The sequence below is a fragment of the Pelophylax lessonae genome (genome assembly GCF_965119305.1).
Source record: "Pelophylax lessonae genome assembly, chromosome: 4".
Lineage (NCBI taxonomy): Eukaryota > Metazoa > Chordata > Amphibia > Anura > Ranidae > Pelophylax > Pelophylax lessonae.
Genome location: NC_138771.1, coordinates 151,533,402 through 151,552,708, shown reverse-complemented (window position 1 = coordinate 151,552,708; position 19,307 = coordinate 151,533,402). Strand labels below are relative to the sequence as shown.

At 42.8% G+C, this 19,307-nt stretch overlaps 1 long non-coding RNA gene across 1 annotated transcript in view; it reads right to left on the bottom strand.

Moving 5' to 3' along the window:
- Positions 1 to 4,443, bottom strand: part of LOC309554451 — a 51,805-nt gene extending 47,362 nt beyond the window's left edge. The window contains exon 1 of the long non-coding RNA XR_014225234.1: positions 4,218 to 4,443. This is a non-coding gene — a long non-coding RNA (uncharacterized lncRNA). The remainder of the gene's footprint in view (positions 1 to 4,217) is intronic.
- Positions 4,444 to 19,307: the final 14,864 nt, after the last annotated feature.

The window sequence follows — 19,307 nt, the reverse complement described above, 5'->3', positions numbered from 1 at the left end:
GGCACCTTGGTCACTGCACCACACACTTTTTCTGCACCTGCCTCTTGGGACGGGCCTTTTGGCCAGCACCAGAGGAATTTTTTATTTCTGGCCGGGGGGCCTGTCAAGGTCTTGCACTTTGACACTACCCAGCACTTCTCCACTTCCCCCTTCCCCACTCTTTTTTTTCTTTGTTGTGTGTTCACGTTTGTCCCTTTTTTTGTTGATCACTTGCACGATTAGTACAGCGTAGGTCCTCGGGCCTGCCCTGAACGTCTTGGGAGGGGGTGGATATGGCCTTCTGGCTTAGTTCGCCCTCTCTCATGGGGTCTCCCTTCAGGGGAGCCCCACCAGTACTTGGGGTGGGCTGTTTCGGCAGTCCCCTGGAGAACGGGGTCTGCCTGGCTTCGGCTAGATGGGCCAAAGAGAGTACCTCAGTCCCCGTCAGGAGCCTCGCGCCTCGGGGGATCAGGGTTAGGGCCCTTCCTCTTCGGAGGAGGGCTATGTGTACGCCTTGTGCACTTTTTGTGTGTCTCACGTTTTGCGTGTGTGCACTTTTTTATGCACCGGGTGTAAGTCTTTTGAGTGTGTTTCACACACCATGGGCTTTAAAAATAAAATATAAAAAGCCACATGCTGAACAGTATTTTTTAAAAATGTTTTTTTTTGCATCGGTACATGTCACTCCTAATTGCCAGCTACCTTTGCTTTTTTTTTAAAAAAAAATTAGCTTGCAAATTAGCCAGAAAAAAAAATTACAGGATCCAGATTCCATAGGCTTGAATAGTTTGGCACTATGTTTGGGTTCGGGAATTTTCCATTGGATTTGCTGAACCTACTGCAGTCCAAATTTTGCTGGCTTTACTAATCCCTGCTGATTAGTTTTAATATATTGCTGAACTTTGCACAGGGAAGGGGCAGCACTGCAAAACCAATAAGGGTTTATTACACAGTGCAGTACATAGGGCTAATCTCATTTGCTATCCAATCACAGAGGTGGGCTATCCTTGACCAAGATGTATTAATTTATTAAAGAAGAAACAAGAAAATTCAGATCTTGATAGTGGTGTCTGACAGGGGTGTTTGAATTAGAAACCTAGCCAAACAAAATTACATTTTTTAGTAGGTAAGGCACTTTCAATTTAATGTTACTGTTTCCAAATTGCATTCATATTTTCTTTTTTGTTCATCCAAACCCCAAAAAATCAAACCAGCTGCTATGGGCAGATGGAATAATCCTCAAGGTATTTTGGCAAGTACTTACCCTGAGCATCAGAGCCTAGTTGTTTCTTATCCCCTGCTCTGACTGCAGGGGAGACTGGCACCTTCTTCTCATTAGTCAGTACAGTAGTAGGAGTTCCAGGTCTTTAAGGGTACAGCTCTGCTCTTCCTTGTGGGCTTTTAGTAGCATACACTTGGAGGTTGGATTATCTACTCATATCGCTGCTGAAAATGTACATCTGGAGCAAAGGCCCAAAGTGATCAGTGACTTTCTTCTGGGACTTATAGGCATTCAGGAGGAAGTAAAGGCAGACAAGATCTGTGCAAATAAAACATGCATTTGACAGGGTGGGTGGTGGAACCTGCCATGCTGTGTGACACGTAATTGTGTATTGTGAGTGATAGTCTGATACCTAAGAAATGTTGTTTTATTTCACTGTTACATATATTTCTTGATGTATTTGTAAGCCCTGGTACTATCACTTACTTCCACCATATTACGAATCCATTCTTTATAACAAAAGACCTGACACATCCCCATGCATCCAACAGTTCAAATCTGTGACTCTTCAAGTGCTCCACCAACAGTTAGAGTGGAAAATGCTTGATTTGTAGGGAGTGAGGAATCCTCAAATGTGGCTGAATGATGTGATTTGTAAATGGGTTGCCCAGGTATGGGGCCCAGAGGGCATCCAAGAAACTCTTACATCACTAGACTAGTATTTGTGGGTACCTTAAGGTACCTACTCTTAGTAAAACAGGACTGATTATAAAGTAAGGAAAGGGATAGTCGGCAGTCAGAATGACATCCAAACAATAGTATTCCTTTATTGAAATGACATATACAATGCTATAAAAACAGCCTATGCATTTTGGACGTTATTCCTTAGTCATTGCTAAGGACTAACATCCGAAACGCGTAGGCTGTTTTTACAGCGTCGTACTTGTCTTTTCAATAAGGGAGCACTCGTTTTTGAATGTCATCCAGAGTGCAGACTATTCCTTTCCTTATTCTGGTACATTGGAGGTTTTGGCAGGCTCAAGGTCTGAGCAATGGGTGGAGCTCTTATGTGGAAAGGTTGTAGTGCCTACACACCTGTTTTCCCTTGATTAAACAATAACTTGGAAATGCAAGGTTTACTAAAAGATCTACATCATAAAACACTGGGCCTTCCCACATAAGGTATATTTTTGGGATTCTGGGCCAATGGCTACTTTTGTATGCATGCTTTTTCATGGGAGAACTTGGGCATTGCATGTTAATAAAAATCTGGTATATCAGTGGATAAAAGAAAGTTATTAAAAGGAAAACATCTGAAAATTAACATATACCTGATGTAGGCTTTGGATGTGATTTACTAAATGAGTTCTATGTACTCTTGGTGTTGCAGACCAGTGGAAGGAAGAGAGGAAAGCTCCCTGGTGCCACACATTTGGTGGTATGAGAGAGACAACCTCAGCCTGGGCTCCTGCCTGGTCACGCCCCCATGTTTTTTGCTCCGCCCCCTGGAGCTTAGTCATCAGTCTGTTGCTGACAGTGCATGAAAAGTAATTTTTCTTTTTTTTTTTTTTTATTGCCACCTTACATGATTGAGTGCATAACTGCATTTTTTACTAAAATGAAAATGACTGCATCAACTGCAAGTTTCAGAAGTAAAATAGTTTAACATTGTCATTAGACAGAGGTTGGAGAGACTAATTGTCTTAAAAATATAAAGATATGACTTAGGCAAGTAAATGTCTTTATAATAATCTAAATGACAGACAACAGGCTGTAAAACACATTAGCTTTTATGCAAGAGGTTACAAACCAGCATATTTCTAGAGTGTAGAATGAATAATTTTTCACCAGTGTGATGGCTGTGTCATAATCTGTCATGAGCAGAAGATAATTAGCTAAAAAAACTAGCCAGGGTTTGTAGATGCAGGCGTATAGCGGAAAACCCAGCTGTTCATTCAGCACAGTGCTGCCTGAGAAAATCAACAGACCTTCTATTGCGTCTGTGAATATGAGACATACGATGTGGCATTTTGCTGTACATATGGGATTACCCAATCCGATCGTTTACAGAGCAGTGATGATGTGCAAAGTGTATAAGCCCGTAGCCACCAATGAAATCTTACCTTTCATCAATTTAGGGCAATCGTGACAACAAAAGAGGAGCAATGATTGGTTGCTAGGGGCTCCAGCACTTTGAACATTGCTCTCACTCACTGTTCTGCATCTGGTGCAGCAATGTCACTTTGAAACACTATGACACACATCTATATGCTTGCTCTCATTTTTTTCCCTTTGCAGATGCTGTGCTGTACAAGGAGTGTGTATGAATGATGACTTTAAGAAAATTAAATTCCTTATCCTTTTTTTTTTTTTAGTCTGCTTTTATCAATACCAAATCATCCAAACCAGAGACGTTTGATATTATCATCAGCCTTTATGAATCAGTATACTATTCGTGGTGTATGTTTACTATATGTTTTTTTCCATTATGGCTGGTAGCAGATATCTTGTATGTGATGGGAGCTTCTGTGAATGTCTCACACAGCCTCTGATTTATCAAAGAGAACTATCCCTTTGGAAGCTATGTGAATTCTGTATTGTACAGAGTCCAAGCAGAGGGTTTAAAAGCTCCGGCGATGTTTGCTTTTATTTAATAATGCTGTTAGGATCATTCTTGAACCAGGATGGCAACTGGTGGGAAATTGGAGTACCAAAGCCAACAGGTCCACATTAAAAACAGAAAATCAAGATTTTCATTGGAATCATAATCTGGTTAAATGAACAATATCTGTGTAGAAGTGGCTTGTAAACAGAATGAATGGCAGCACTGTCGTTTAAAGCAGCATCTTCATGGTTGATGATGTACACATATGTGTCAAGTTTAGAAATCACTGTGAAGAATCACAGTATCCTCATACGTGGAAGAACCAGCAGTTGCTAGGCATGGGATGCAAAGATCCTACATGTATATTCTATTGCTAGATGAAATGTTTTAAAGAAAGTAAAAGGCACATACCTCATAACAAATTCCAGTTCAGAAGGCAAAGTGGGATTTCTCTTTTTCTTCCCCATTTTCAGGCTCTTGTATCCAGGTATATGAGCTATATGACTAATCTAGGGATTGTTGAAGAGAGTCTGTAAATAAGCTGCATGTGATTGCAAAGCATTGCATAGCAAAGATGTCTTTTTCTTGGTGTACAGGCTGTGATTCCCTCCTTGTACCTTCCAATCCTGCTAATATTCTGCAGCCAGATGCATGCAACTGACTTCCACCAGTCTGGAGCTGACCTGCAGTGACGTCATTGCATCATTAAGTTTCCCCCTAGGAACACTAGGCTTCTATATATAGCAGCACATTAATTCTGCCAGTGAAGGATCTATCTCAAGCTCAGCATTAAACTCTGATTTTAACGCCCCCCTCTTCTACTTCCCTGCCAGGAACTGCTTTATCTTCTCTGTGCAGGCTATTCTCAGAACAAAGCAACATTAAAATCAAGCATTATATATATATATATATATATATATACATATATATATATACATACAGTAGATTAGCTGAATATTTTAAATAACATATACGTATACACATACATTGTGCTCTACCTCCCTCCTCTACTCCAGACTGTTGTCTAACGCTGTATAGGAACAGCACTATAGAGCTATAAATAGAAAATGCTTAACGGTTAGCTGTCAGGGAAAAAGCAAATAAAATAAAGAGATGCTTCGAGCTTCATGGAGCTTTTAAGATGGGAATTTCCCCAACAACATCATATTTTCAAAATCATAGCGTATTAATAGATTTTCCAACCTCATGAAGACTGGGAAGAGAGAAGCAATTTAGCATCATTCAAAAATAGGATAATTATGTAAAATTTTTTTTTATTGGATTTCTTAAAGTAATAAAGCAGTAAAAGGCTATACGCCTCATGCTGAATTAGGAGACTATATGGTTTGTATGTTAGAAGGTCATTGGGTACCGATATTTTACTTAACCCAGTGTGAGTAAATCTTGTTGGACATAACCCTTTGCAATCTTCCTCTATGATAACCTGAAAACCTTGGGGGATCCATGCACAGTGTGAAAAAAAAAAACTGTAGTGAGATAAATATGTAGGCTGCCATAACCGACCACTTTCTGAGTCACGAAGCCAGAAAATGCAGGTTGCCAGTAAAATTAGAACACCTGATTTTCCTATGAGTTCCAGGTCAGTGAGTTAGTTGTATTGATAAGATGAGCAAAAAATACAATTATCATAACAGGAAGTCTGCTTTTTGCAGGGTAGCTAATAATTTTCCTTTGAGATTGAAAATATCTTACCAAGATTGAGGACAGTCAAATGATTGAACCCTCCTAGAACCCTTCAGGACCAGCTTTGATAATCTGTAGAACTCAACTGTATAGTAGCAGTGCCCGTGTGCTATAAGGGGAAGGATCAGACCACTATTATGTAGATTCTGTAAGCAAGTTGGTAAAACACCATGAACTACAACAATGGTTTTCATTGATTAGAAATTACCATTATCCCCCCCATAAGGAAAGTTCTAAATAATCGTAACCTTGTCTGATCATGGCAGATAATGCTCAGATTGGGCTAGGATTGAGCTGTGTATCGATTTCTTTTGGATTTTTTTTTCCATGGCCTAATTAAAATATAACTAAAGTCAAAACTTTTGTTTTGGATAGAGTAGAGAGGGATTAGAACACTTGTCAGGTTTCTTTGCTATCTGTGTCCCCATTAGAGAAATCTACCCTCTCTATTTGTCCTGGTAACAATTATTACCAATTGTTACAGTGGATGGAAACCACAATATTTGTGTTCTCACCAGAATGGAAATACAGGTGAAATCTTTTAATGGAGATGCTACTCCCGGTGATCCTGGTGGCAATCAGAGCGTCCCACATGTTGGAGGGATTTCCTTTCATTTCCTATTCTGGCTATGAGGCAGTGAAGGAAAATCTGGAAATCTCCCCAATGGGACACAGATGGCAAAACAATAAACTGACAGGGGTTATAACCTTCCCTTACTATATATAAAAAAAATGTTTGCTATCAGTTCTACTTTATTAATTTGACAGACTTCTAAAGACGCCCAATGGGAGAGGCGAAACACGTTAAGTGGGGACGATAGAGTGACGTCATATTCGGTAACTGGAATGCATGCCGAGGCGGTGATCCTAGTCCATGTACATGCTTGCATTTTTTTTACCTTTGTAAATGTAATTGCTTTTAAGTTTTCAATAAATCATACAGTATTATACTATGGAAATCTTTCTCTTATTGGATTTCTTATTACAACCAGGGCCCAACAACAGAAGGAGAGGAAAGGAGCCATATCCACACATTTTGCCAAAGGATATATACCATGCCTGTTTAAATCATACTGTTGGTGAGTGAGGAATTCAGGAGGGAAGCACGGAATGGCACCTTGGATTTCACAAGAAAGAATCATCAACACTGGCACTTTGTTTGCACTGATGGACTATTTAAATATTTTATGCACTCGCATTTTATATATGATTTAGCATATTTGATTAGTATGTGGAAGCAGCGCTAAGTTTAATTTTTGTTTTTAGGAATGCTTTCAGAAAAAGAAGAGTTATTGGTTTATTTTTTTCAAACAAAATTGAAAGTAAATAAAGAGAAAAGAAATACAAATCAAATCAATATGTGGCGCAACCACTCTTTGCCCTCAAAAAAGCATCAAATCTCCTATGTACACTAGCACACCGTTTTTGAAGGAACTCAGCAAGTTGGTTGTTTCAAAGATCTTGGAGAACTAACTACAGATCTTGTATGGATGTAGGCTACCACAAATCCTTCTGTCTCTTCATGTAACCCCAGACAGACTCGATGATGTTGAGATCCGGGCTCTGTGGGGCCAAACTATCAATTCTTTACATTGAATATACTTTTAAATGACCTTGACTGTGTGTTTGGGGTTGTTGTCCTGCTGCTGAATAAATTTGAGGCCAAACACACGCCTCCCTGATGGTACCACATGATGGCTAAGTATCTGCCTATAACTGTCAGCATTGAGGGCAACATTAATCCTAACCAAATCTCCAACAATATTTGCATAAATGCAACCCTACACCTGCAAGAAACATACACCATGCTTCACTGTTGCCTGCAGATACTTATTACTGAGCCCTCCAGCCCTTCGGCGAACAAACTGCCTGCTACTACAGCCAAATATTTTATATTTTGACTCGTCAGCTCAGAGCACCTGCTGCCATGTTTTAGTGCATAGTTGAGTCATATAACTTTCTTTCCACATCAGAGGAATTGGCTTCTTGGCTGCAATTCTTCCATAAAGACCACTTCCGGCCAGAGTTTTCCAGACAGTAGATGGGTGTACCTGGGTCTCACTGGTTTCTGCCAGTTCTGGGTTAATGGCTCTGCTGGACATCTTCAGATGTTGAAGGGAATTAAGCATGATGTGTCTTTCATCTGCTAAGTTTTTTTCAGCTGACCACTGCATCTATGGTCCTTAAAGGAGTTATAAAGTCAGAAGTTTTTTTTTTTAATCTTAATGCATTCTTTGAATTAAGATGAAAAAAACCTTATGTGTGCAGCAGCCTCCCCAGCACCCTCTAATACTTACCTGAGCACCATCTCTCTCCAGCGATGTCCACGAGTCCCTCGGCCATCCAGGACTCTCTCTCCTGATTGGCTGGGACACAACTGCGACCCCATTGTGTCCCAGGGCTGTCAATCAAAGTCAGTTAGCCAATCAGGAGAGAGAGATGGGGCGGGGCCGAATGGCAGCTCTGTGTCTGAATGGACACATGGAGCTTCAGCTTGGCTCGGGTGCCCCCATAGCAAGCTGCTTGCTGTGGGGACACTTGATAGGAGGGAGGGTCTAGGACCAGCAAGGAGGGACCCGAGAAGAGGAGGATCTGGGCTGCTCTGTGCAAACCAACTGCACAGAGCAGGTAAGTATAACATGTTTGTTATTAAAAAAAAAAAAAAAACGAGACTTTACAATCATTTTAACATTACACGATCAATGACTGTGATTGGATACTGTGAGCAAAAACACATTTTTTATTTTTTACACTTTTTCTACATTAGCCCATAGATGACAGAGGGGAATCAGATCTATTAAAATCTATCAAGAAGCATATTTATGAGTTTGCAAAAAGGAAGGACGAAGGTGAGCACAAGGACACTCTCACTGGAATAGTATATTAGAGAAGTCAATAGCAATTAGCAATTAACGAAAAAAAATCATAATGGTTGATCTCTTTTCCAGATTCTTTGGAGGTCTTGTATTCTCATAGGCATTGCGATTCATTCCTCATAATGCAGACATTGCCCATATCAAGAGATGGTGTCCATATATCTATGGATACTGTTATACATACTATATGGTGTGAACAAGCATTCAAGACTGATAATGGAAGTTCATTATATAAGCTATTCCACATAAACAATCTCTTTATACAAAATGTGATATGTTCTAATTAGATATGACGAGGGGCTATGTTTTGTGATAAGATTTTATGTTTCTCTGTAGGTAAGGTTTACTGTAATATTACTAGCAAGAAAAAAAACTCACATTTCATCACGAATCAGAGCATTAACCTGGAAATCAGGTAGGTAGTTTAGCTTATGTTATTGATTAGATTTGCCTCTGATATTGCAATATATTGGTTAAAAGCGAATCATCTCTCAAGAATTATTTAAAAAAAAAGATGGTGCTTAACCTCCCTGGCGGTATGATTCTTTCCGATTTTAGGTGCTGAAAGCGATACAATTATTTTGCTAGTAATTCTTAAGGACGAGCAGCCCAAACCAACTATTTACATATGATTTTTTTTAACTGTGCGTTCTTCTTTATAACATCTCGGGTGTAATAAAGTTTGAAACACAAAATCAAAAATTATAATATAATAAATGACTATAAATAAGTTAAAATATATATATATATATATATATATATATATATATATATATATATACACACAGTATGCTGTCCAGTTCTGGGCACCGGTCCTCAGGAAGGTTGTGCTGGAACTGGAAAGAGTCCAGAGAAGGGCAGAAAAAATAATTAGGGGAATGGAGGACATCAGCTATGAGGAAAGGCTACAAGCACTGAACTTATTCTCTCTGGAGAAGAGAGGCTTGAAGGGGGATATGATATCCATGTACAAATACTGTACTGGCGACCCGAGCATAAGGAACAAACTATTCAGAGAAAGGGAATACAATAAGACACGTGGCCACTCACTAAAACTAGAGGAAAGGCAGTTTAACCTTAAAGTACATAGGGGGTTCTTCACTGTCAGAGTTGTAAGGATGTGGAATTCTCTTTCACAAGCAGTCGTATCAGCAGGGAGCATCGATAGTTTCAAAAACTATTAGATGGGCACCTTAAAGACCACAACATACAGGGGTATACAATGTACGGTTAACAGCAAACAAACACACACATCAAAGGGTTGAACTGGAAGGACTGATGTCTTTTTTCAACCTCACGAACTATGTAACTATATATATATATATATACATATATATATGTGTGTGTGTAAACATATATATGTAGATATACGTGTGTATATATATATATATATATATATATATATATATATATATATATATATATATAAATACTGTATATATATATACTGTATATATATATATATATATACATTATATATGTATTGATACATTTTATTTTATTTTGAAATTAAATCAGTGTGTTTGGTGTTTTTTACTTTTCAAATTTGCCGCCGGTTCCGTCATGTCGCAGGAGATGGAAGGCGGGGCTCACAAGCATCGGGCGGAAGATCCGGCCGCTGTATGCCGAAGGGACACATCGCTGGATCCCGGTGACAAGGTAAGTAACCCTCCACAAGGATCCAGCTATGCTCCCTGTCCCTAGCGGTACCCCGAGTGTGGCTCGGGGTTACCGCTTATAGCAGTGAAATCCCACCCGAGCCACACTCGGGAATACCACCAGGGAGGTTAAAGGGTCAGTCCACTCAAAGTGGTATTGAAATTTTGTGTAAACCCAATCTCTAAAATCTCACATGTTAACATGTTAATGACATTTTACAAGTTATTTTTAATACTCTTAAATATACATTAAAACAATGCCTGTTAATCATACTATGAAGGTACAGCTACTTCCTGTTATAGACTGGCAACACTCCATCCCTGTCTCATATTTTTCACCCTTTCTTAAAGGATTCTAATGGAAAAATAGAATTTTTGTAAGAATGTACCGTACATGTACGAGTCCTCTGACAGTCGCAGCCCTTCCATATTTTCTTCACTATTGAGTAAAGGCGCCTTCTGCAGGAGCAGGCTAGGTAGTGAAAACTTATGAAAAAAAGCTTTACACAAGACACACCTTTAGGGGCTGTCCCTCTAGACATTACTCTCAGCCACACAGTGCTGCTAATCAGTTTCGTAGCAAGCAGAACAAGAAGACAACCAACCCCAAAACAGAGGGGCGGGGGCTGCGACTGTCAGAGGACTCAGAGAAAATAATTTTATGGTAAGTTCTTACAAAAATGATATTTTCTCTTACATCCTCTGACAGTCGCAGCCCTTCCATATGTTCTTCACTATTGGGATGTCCCAAAGCAGTGCAGGTGTGAGGGGTGGGAAAAGATGCAACCAACAGAGCGGTAACGTGCCAACAAGGCCAGAAATCAAAACGTGGCCAACAGGGCAACAGAAGCTCAACTAACAGGAGCTAACCCCAGAACAACAAATTCACCCCAAGAAGAGAAAACAAGTCTCTTCAACAAACCGCAGCGCTCAAAACTTTGTGGCCAAAGGAAGCATCCGAGGATGCCATCACTTCAATCTTGTAGAATTTTGTGAAAGTGTACACAGACGACCAGGTCGCCGCTTTGCACACCTGAGCCACAGAAGTCTGATGGCAAAAAGCCCAAGAGGCACTCACGGCTCTAGTAGAATGTGCCCTCACCAGGAAAGGAGGCACCTGACCCTTAGGTGAATAGGCCTGAACAATAGTCTGTCTGATCAATTTGGAAATGATTGCGCCGGTGCAGCCGAACCCTTCCAAGGTCCCTCGGGAAGGACAAACAGGGAATCAGAATTCCTAAAAGACTCCGTGGCAGACAGGTAAACCCTGATCGCCCTAACCACATCCACAGAATGCAAGGCAAATTCCTTGGGATGCCTGGGCTTCGCACAAGGTGAAGGCAACACAATATCTTTGTTGAGTTGGAAGGCTGACACCACCTTAGGGAGAAAAAGCTGATTAGGTCGCTGGACCACTTTTTCCCTATGAACAACCAGAGAAGGCGAACGGCAAGACAGAGCCGCCAATTCAAACACTCTGCAAGCAGAGATTATAGCCACCAGAACACAGGCAGAGCTATTTCTCTGATGTTCTCAAAGGGAGGCCATTGCAAAACGAACAAAACCAAATTCAGGTCCCACAAAGGCAAAGGAGCCCTCCGCGGGGGAGCCAGATGACGCACCCCTTGAATAAAGGTGCTATTTAGGGAATTGGTCGCCAAGGGACGCTGGAAGAAAATGGCTAAGGCCGACAACTGACCTTTCATTCTGCCCAGCGCCAAACGCTGTTCCACACCTTTCTGCAGGAAGGCCAAAACCCTCGCCCCTCAAAAGGAACGAGGATGAAACCCTTGCGACTTTTAAATCATCCTGGAGGTAGGCTTCCGAGCTCTCAGCAAGGTATGCATCCTTTAAGTTGATGGAGGCCAGAAAATCCCCCTGACTCAAGGACGCTACCACCGACCGGATGGATTCCATCCGGAACTTCTGCACCTGCACATAGCGGTTCAGAGACTTGAGGTCCAGAATCGGACGCACTTTGTCCTCTTTGCTGGGCACCGTGAACAGGCTTGAATAGAACTCGTGAAACCTGTCCCGCTGAGGAACCGGAATAACAACTCCTTGAGCAAGAAGATCTTGCACAGCCCCCTTGAGATCTCTTAACCACTTTACCACTGCTCACGTTGCTGCTACTGCAGCAACACGGCCACCCTGGGTCTGGCGACGTAGACCTACGTCGCCAGATACCTCCCTCCCGGAGGCTCACTCCCGCTGTGTTTAGACACAGCAGTAGAAATATGTAGAGTCCAAGTAGGAAAAAGACCGCTCCAGGTGAGATATTATCAGGTGCTGGTCGGATCTGTAATCCAAGTGCTATTTCATCAGAAAGAAGAAAGTGACCGCACTCCGAGGTGAAATCAAACAGGAGTATATTTATTCCACACCAAAAATAGACATTTCTAGTCGTGAAATGCGTCTACCTGCTGTCCTATGTCTCACAGTGTGGAATTTTGATGCCTATTTTTGGTGTGGAATAAATATACTCCTGTTTGATTTCACCTCGGAGTGCGGTCACTTTCTTCTTTCTGATGAAATAGACACAGCAGGAGTTAGTCCAGGAGAGGAGAGGGGCATTGATCACCGCCTCTCTTCCCCGATCGTTGGGGAAAGACTGAGGAAATCCGCCCGCTTGTGTAAACAAAGCGGGCGGATCTCCTCTGTGACAGGCAGGGACAGATCACAGGATTCAGCATAGCTGAACCTGCGATCTGTGTCTGTATCACACAACCCCCTCCCCCCACACACATCAGTAAGCATGAGACACACATTTAACCCCTTGATCACCAACAGTGTTAACCCCTGGTTACATCAAAAGCCACGCCCCTTGACAGTTAGAATCACGCCCCGAGGGACACACTTAACCCCTTGATCACTAATAAAGTTAACCCCTTCCCTGCCAGTGTCATTATTACAGTAACAGTGCATATTTATAGCACTGATTATTGTAGTAATGTCACTGGTCCCCCCAAAAATGTCAGTTAAGGGTCCGATCTGTCCACCGCAATGTCGCAGTCATGCAATAAATCGCAGATCGCCGCCTTTACAAATAAAAAAAAAAAAAACAATAAAAATGACAAATCTTTCCCGTAGTTAGTAAACACGATAACTTTTGTGCAAACCAATCAAAATACGCTTATTGTGATTTTTTTACCAAAAATATGTAGCAGAAAACAAATTGGCCTAAAATGGTAAAAAATTTTGATTTGTAAATTTTTTGGGGGGAATGTTATATATCAGAATGTGAAAAATATTGTTTTTTTTTTCAAAATTGTCGCTCTTTTTTCAAAAATTAAAAATCGCACAGGTAAACGAAAAAGAAAGAAAGAAAGCTCTATTTGTGGAGGAAAAAAAAGGACATAAATTTAATTTGGGTACAGCGTCGCACGACCGCGCAATTGTCCGTTAAAGTAACGCAGTGCCGAATTGCAAAATATGGCCTGGTCAGGAATGGGGTAAAATCTTCCAGTCTTAAAGTGGTTAAAAATACGCTCATTGAGAATTTTTTCTTGTCAAAGACATGTAGCTAAATACATTCTGGCCTAAATATATGACAAAAATTGAATAATCGCAAAAAAAGAAAAGCGCAGAGGTGATCAAATACCACCAAAAGAAAGCTCTGTTTGTGGGAAAAAAAGGAAATAAAATTTTGTTTGGGTACAGCATTGCATGACCGTGCAATTGTCTGTTATATTCGCACAGTGGCAAGTTGAAAAAAGTGGCCTGATCATTAAGCAGGAAAATCCTTAGGTCTTAAAGTGGTTAAACGATCGGTAGACAGACGGAGATTTGATGTCCTGCTCCCCTGAGGCACGAAAAGGCCCCTGATGAGACTTGAAGGAAGGACCCCGCCGCGCGCAGGGTGTTTTACCCTTTGCGGCTTTGGGCAGGAGGGTACTCTTGCCCCCGTGAGACCCTTGACAATCTCATCCAAGGGGTCCCCAAAAAGTCGTTCCCCCAAGTAAGGGATATCAGACACAGTCTTTTTTGAGGCATGGTCAGCCGACCAGCTCTTCAACCAAACCATGGGGCGGAGTGCGACCCCTACCGCAGATAACCTTGCGACCAGAGGAGCCTCGTCCAGGGCCGCGTCACACAGGTACACTAGGCCATTTGGTCCACCAGGTCAATAAGAGTCAGAGGGACCAACTTCGCCACCAAGTTGCGTTTAAGCAGCTTGATCCATTCCGTAACCGTCTGTGAAACCAGCACGGAAGTGAACACAGGCTTGATGAGGGAGCCTGCCATCAAATACATGTATAGGGAAGGTGACTCAATGCGCCTAATCATCGGGTGTTTAAGCACCGGGGTTTCCTCCACGGGCACCAGGGTGGATTTATTCAACCTGGAAACAGTGTGGTCCACCCTAGGTGATACCGTCCAGCGATTGTCAATGGGGTCCGCAAAAGGGTAGCGGCGCTAAAAAAGCTTAGGCTCCGCCAGCGTGTGCTTAACGTGTTGCCACTGTCATTTTTTGACAGTGGTGACAGTTTGACAGTTTCGCCCACACGGCCGCGCCATTCATTCACAGAGTTCTGTAAATTAATGAACTAAAAGTGCAGACATCCTTTGTAGTTCTCAATTAACTACCACTGCGCTGCATTGAGATGAGCTGTGTGAAAGTTTGTTAGCTGTATTTAAAAGGACAGCATAAGGGTTTTGGTCCAAAATGATGCTGCACACCAAGAAACTAACAGAATGTTAGCTGCTCAGCAGCAGCAAGCACAAGCAACAAGCCAGCAAGTTGTTGGTGTCCAACAAGAAACCAAAAGACTATTGGCTGTCAGGGCCGGACTGGGAATAAAATTCAGCCCTGGAAATAATTTCATACCAGCCCCATTGCATTATTATACCAGCCAAACAGCATAACGTCATTTTTTTCTTGTTCATAAAAGGGAAAACTATGCATTTTAAAGCAGTGTATTTTTTCCCCCAAAATAAAGCAGTGTATTATATATAGATAAGACAGATATGAAAGCACATAGGGCTTTATATATATAAGAGCAAATTCCGGTTGAAAGTGGTAAAAGTGCGGACCTGGTACAGGAGGTGGTCATAGGCTGTGTGGACATGGTACAGGAGGACATGTCAGAGGCTACAGGCATGGTACTGGAGATGCAGGGTCTGTGGGCATGGTACAGGAGATGCAAGGGCTGTGGGCATGGTACAGGAGGACATATCAGAGGCTGCGGATATGGTACATGAGATGTCAGAGGCGGACGGCATTTTACAGGAGATGCAAGGGCTGTGGACATAGTACAGGAGATGTCATAGGCTGTACAGACATGGTACAAGAGATGCAGAGGCTGCAGGTATGGTACAGGAGATGAGGAGGCTGCGGACAGGGCACAGGAGATGCAGAGGCTACGGACATGGTACAGGATGTGCAGAGGCTGCAGGCATGGTACAGGAGATGCAGAGGTTGCTGGCATGGTACAGGAGATGCAGGGGCTGCTGGCATGGTAAAAGAGATACTGCCAGCCCAGACTGCAAGTGTTTGCACTGTGTGCCCTGCTGACACCCTTTCAGGCACAAAGAGCCACCTTCTACAAAGGATGACATCCCAGGATGACGTGGAGGCCTTGTTATGCACTTTTGAGAGAATTGCAGACTGGCAGGCTTGCCCTAAGGACCATCGGGTTGCTCTTGTTGAACCACTATTAGCAGGGGACTCCCAAAAGGCATAATTCGACTTGACTGCTGAGGATGCCTGAGATTATGACAAACTAAAAGCTGAGATCTTGCAGCGTCTGGGGGACACAACCTCAGAGAGAGCGCAGTGACTACACAGCTAGAGTTTCAAGGCAGATGAATCCCACTGCTCCCAAATGTATGACCTAATCAATCTAGTCAAACGGTGGCTGCAGCCTGAAGGATGATCTGGTTGAACTAGTGGAACACTGCTTTGTTACAGGACCTCTTTGCTGTTTCTACAGTTTCAAGGTCCCTAACTGCCATAAGATCCTCTCCTATTAGCCACCAGGTCAAACCCAGCATCACAGCCAGTAACATTGGTACCAAGTGTCCCCTGAACCCTGAGTCCATGGAGTGTGACATAGTCCAGACATGCTGAGATCTGTTGTAAAGATAATGGGGAAAAGTATGCATACCCTCCTGGACTCTGGAAGCCTGGTTAACCTGGTTCATACTCGGGTTGTAGACCATGACCAGCTCACCCAGCATTAGGTAGGAGTGATATGTGTGCATGGTGACTGAAAAAAGTAACCTACAGGGCTGGTGACCCTGACCAGCTCACCCAGCATTAGGTAGGAGTGATATGTGTGCATGGTGACTGAAAAAAGTAACCTACAGTGCTGGTGACCCTTGAAACCAGCTCAGGATCTTTTTGCCATGAAGTGTCCCCAATCCCGTTGCACAGTGTATACTGGGGAGAGACTTTGCACTGTTCCAGAAGCTTTGCAGTAGGAAGGAAAATATTCAGGGGCCTGGACTTTCTAGGGGAACTGCAGGGGATAACCCAACCCCTTTAAATCAAAGGTTGATGAAAATGTGATAGGAGTAACCCCAGAGGAAAGTGTACCTTTTTTGCAAGCAGTTTGTGCGGCTGAACTCACGGGACATATTTATGACCTCTAAGTTACAGGACCCTACTCTTGCACAAGCCTGGAAAAATGTGAAGGTAACCAATGGGAGCCCGGTAGCTCTGGGGCTTGACAATGTATTTCCTCATATGGAAGTTAACCATGACATCTAAAACATGAAAGAAATGCTCTAAAGCACATTCTCAAGCACTCCCAAAAGACTGTTGTATCACAATTTAAAATTCCACTATGTAAAAGCATGAAGTAGCAGTCAATAGGTGGCAGGAGATAAAAAAAATTGCTATGCAGTAGAAACTGGGTAAAAAATACTATGGAAGGCATAAGTAATGATCCGCAGCTCCAGGTGATTCAGTCCAGGGAAAGATCCATAGAAGAGTACACACAAATAGCCAGGGCTCTGGATCAATAAAAAAGTCAAAGTTTATTAAAACATCACTGGAAGACTTACATAACAGTCTCTGGGAAGCACCTCAGAGGTGAAATTGTGAAGCTGTAAACAGCAGACACAAATCAGGAACTGCTGAGCTTGATGATGATATGTCACACCGCCGTGGATCAAGAAGCTGTCAGCATGTGCACAGAGTCCTCTGCCCTGCTCGGTGGAATTGATGCTACAAACTAAGAGAGCTGAGTAGCACTGGAGTTGGATTCACAGGGACTCAGGGACAGGGACAGAACAGCAAGGCGAGTGGGGGATCTACTCAACAGCAGTGTGAGATGTAGGACCATTGGGCCAGGAGATGATATTCCGGAACTCTAGGGGTAGAGACCTTTGTCAGCATGTGAGGCTTCCCTCTGGACTGTTAGGAGAGACCAAAGTCCGTGGATTTAGTGGGCTGATGAACATGTTTCAGGGACCCTTCCCATTTGTCAATGTCATACCACTCAGCATAAAAACCAGTCTATTTAGGCCAAAAAACTCTCCCTCATATGTTGGCTTATGTAAGTTTCACAACAGCAGGGGGTTAGAGAGTTTCTACAACAAAATAAAGATTTCTTATCAGAGTTGTCAGGTGGTACAAATGTAATCAAAACATACCACTGTCACTGACCCCAAGGTTCAGGTGCAGCTTAGGCCTTATCATATTCTGAAGGCCCACAGACAGGCAGTAGCTGATGAGGTACAGAAGATGTTAGACCCTGGAGTTATAGAGAAGTCTAAAACTGATTAGTGTAGTCCTATAGTCTTAGTTCCAAAACCAGATGGGTCCTTAAGATTTTGTAATGATTTCCAGAAGCTGGACGACTTGTTAAAGCTTTATACCTACCCCATGCCTCAGGTTGACAAACTAGTTGAGAAGTTGGGTCAGGGGCGTAACTACAGGGGTTGCAGGGGTTGCAATCGCTACCGGGCCCCATGCTCCAGGGGGCCCGGTAGCAAACCAGTGGGTGAACTTCTAGGATCTCAAAGGTCACACTTGCGACCGGGCCCTGGCATTTCACCACTGTGGGGAGGCCCCAAGATTGCAGGAAGGGGGCCCACTGCAGAACTTGTGAAAGGATCCTGATGCGGGACCATAATAAAAGGCCATGCAATGAGATTAAAGAGCCCCAGGATTAGTGGGAAAACCCCTGGGCTTGAAGGGAAGGGCCCCGGCCAGGGGTCTGGGGGCCCTTCATGGTTTCTTGCATCGGGGCCCTGAAGGTTCTAGTTACGCCTCTGAGTTGGGTACTTACCTCTGGATCTTACTAGAGGGTATTGGCAAGTTCCCCTGACTGATGAAGAAAAAGAAATAACAGCTTTTTGGACTCCAGAGGGTTTGTGGCAGTATGTTCGGATGCCCGTTGGGTTAAATGGGGCTCCCGCTACATTCTAGCAGATGATGGATGAGATTCTTAGTCCACATCGATGATATTCAGCAGCCTATTTAGATGATGTGATTATTTGGAGAACAGATTGGAAAAGTCACCTACTTAAAGTGCAGGCTGTCATAAATTCCTTTAGAAAGCAGGCTTAACAGCAAACACAAAGAAGTGTGCAATAGGGTTTAAAGAGGCCTGGCATCTGGGATACACTATTGGAAGAGGTCTAATCAAACCCCAAATCCACAAGATAGAAACCATTCGAGACTGGCCTGCTCCCACCACTAAGAAACAAGTGAGAATCTTCCTAAGCATGGTCGGGTGTTATCAGGGATTCATTCCAAACTGCCACAATAGCAGCACCCTTAACTGACCTTAAAAAAGGCAAAAGGTCACCTGTAGTGATAAAGTGGAATCCCAAGGCTGAAGAAGCTTTCCAAAGTCTGAAGCAGGCCCTGTGTGAACGGTCTGTGGTGGTAGCCATAGACCTTATTAAAGAATTCATAGTCCAGGCCAATGCCTCAAGTGTAGGTCTGGGAGCTGTCTTGTCCCAAGTGATAGGTGGATAAGAACACCCGTGGTCTACTTTAGGTGGAAGCTTACCCCAGCAGAAAAAAATTATAGTATTGTGGAGCGTGAGTGTTTAGCTATTAAATGGGCCTTGGAGGCTCTATGGTACTATTTGCTTGGGCACCACTTCCGACTCATAACAGACTATGGTCCCTGAAAATGGATGGCCCAGGCTAAGAGCCATAATGCAAGGATTAAAGTAGAGCACTGGGCTGGTCGTAATAACAAAAATGCAGATGCCCTTTCAAGTACCCACTGTTTGGTCGCTGGTGTTCAGACCCTTGGGGTCAAACAAAGGGATGAAGGCCAGGGTATATGACAAACAGCCCC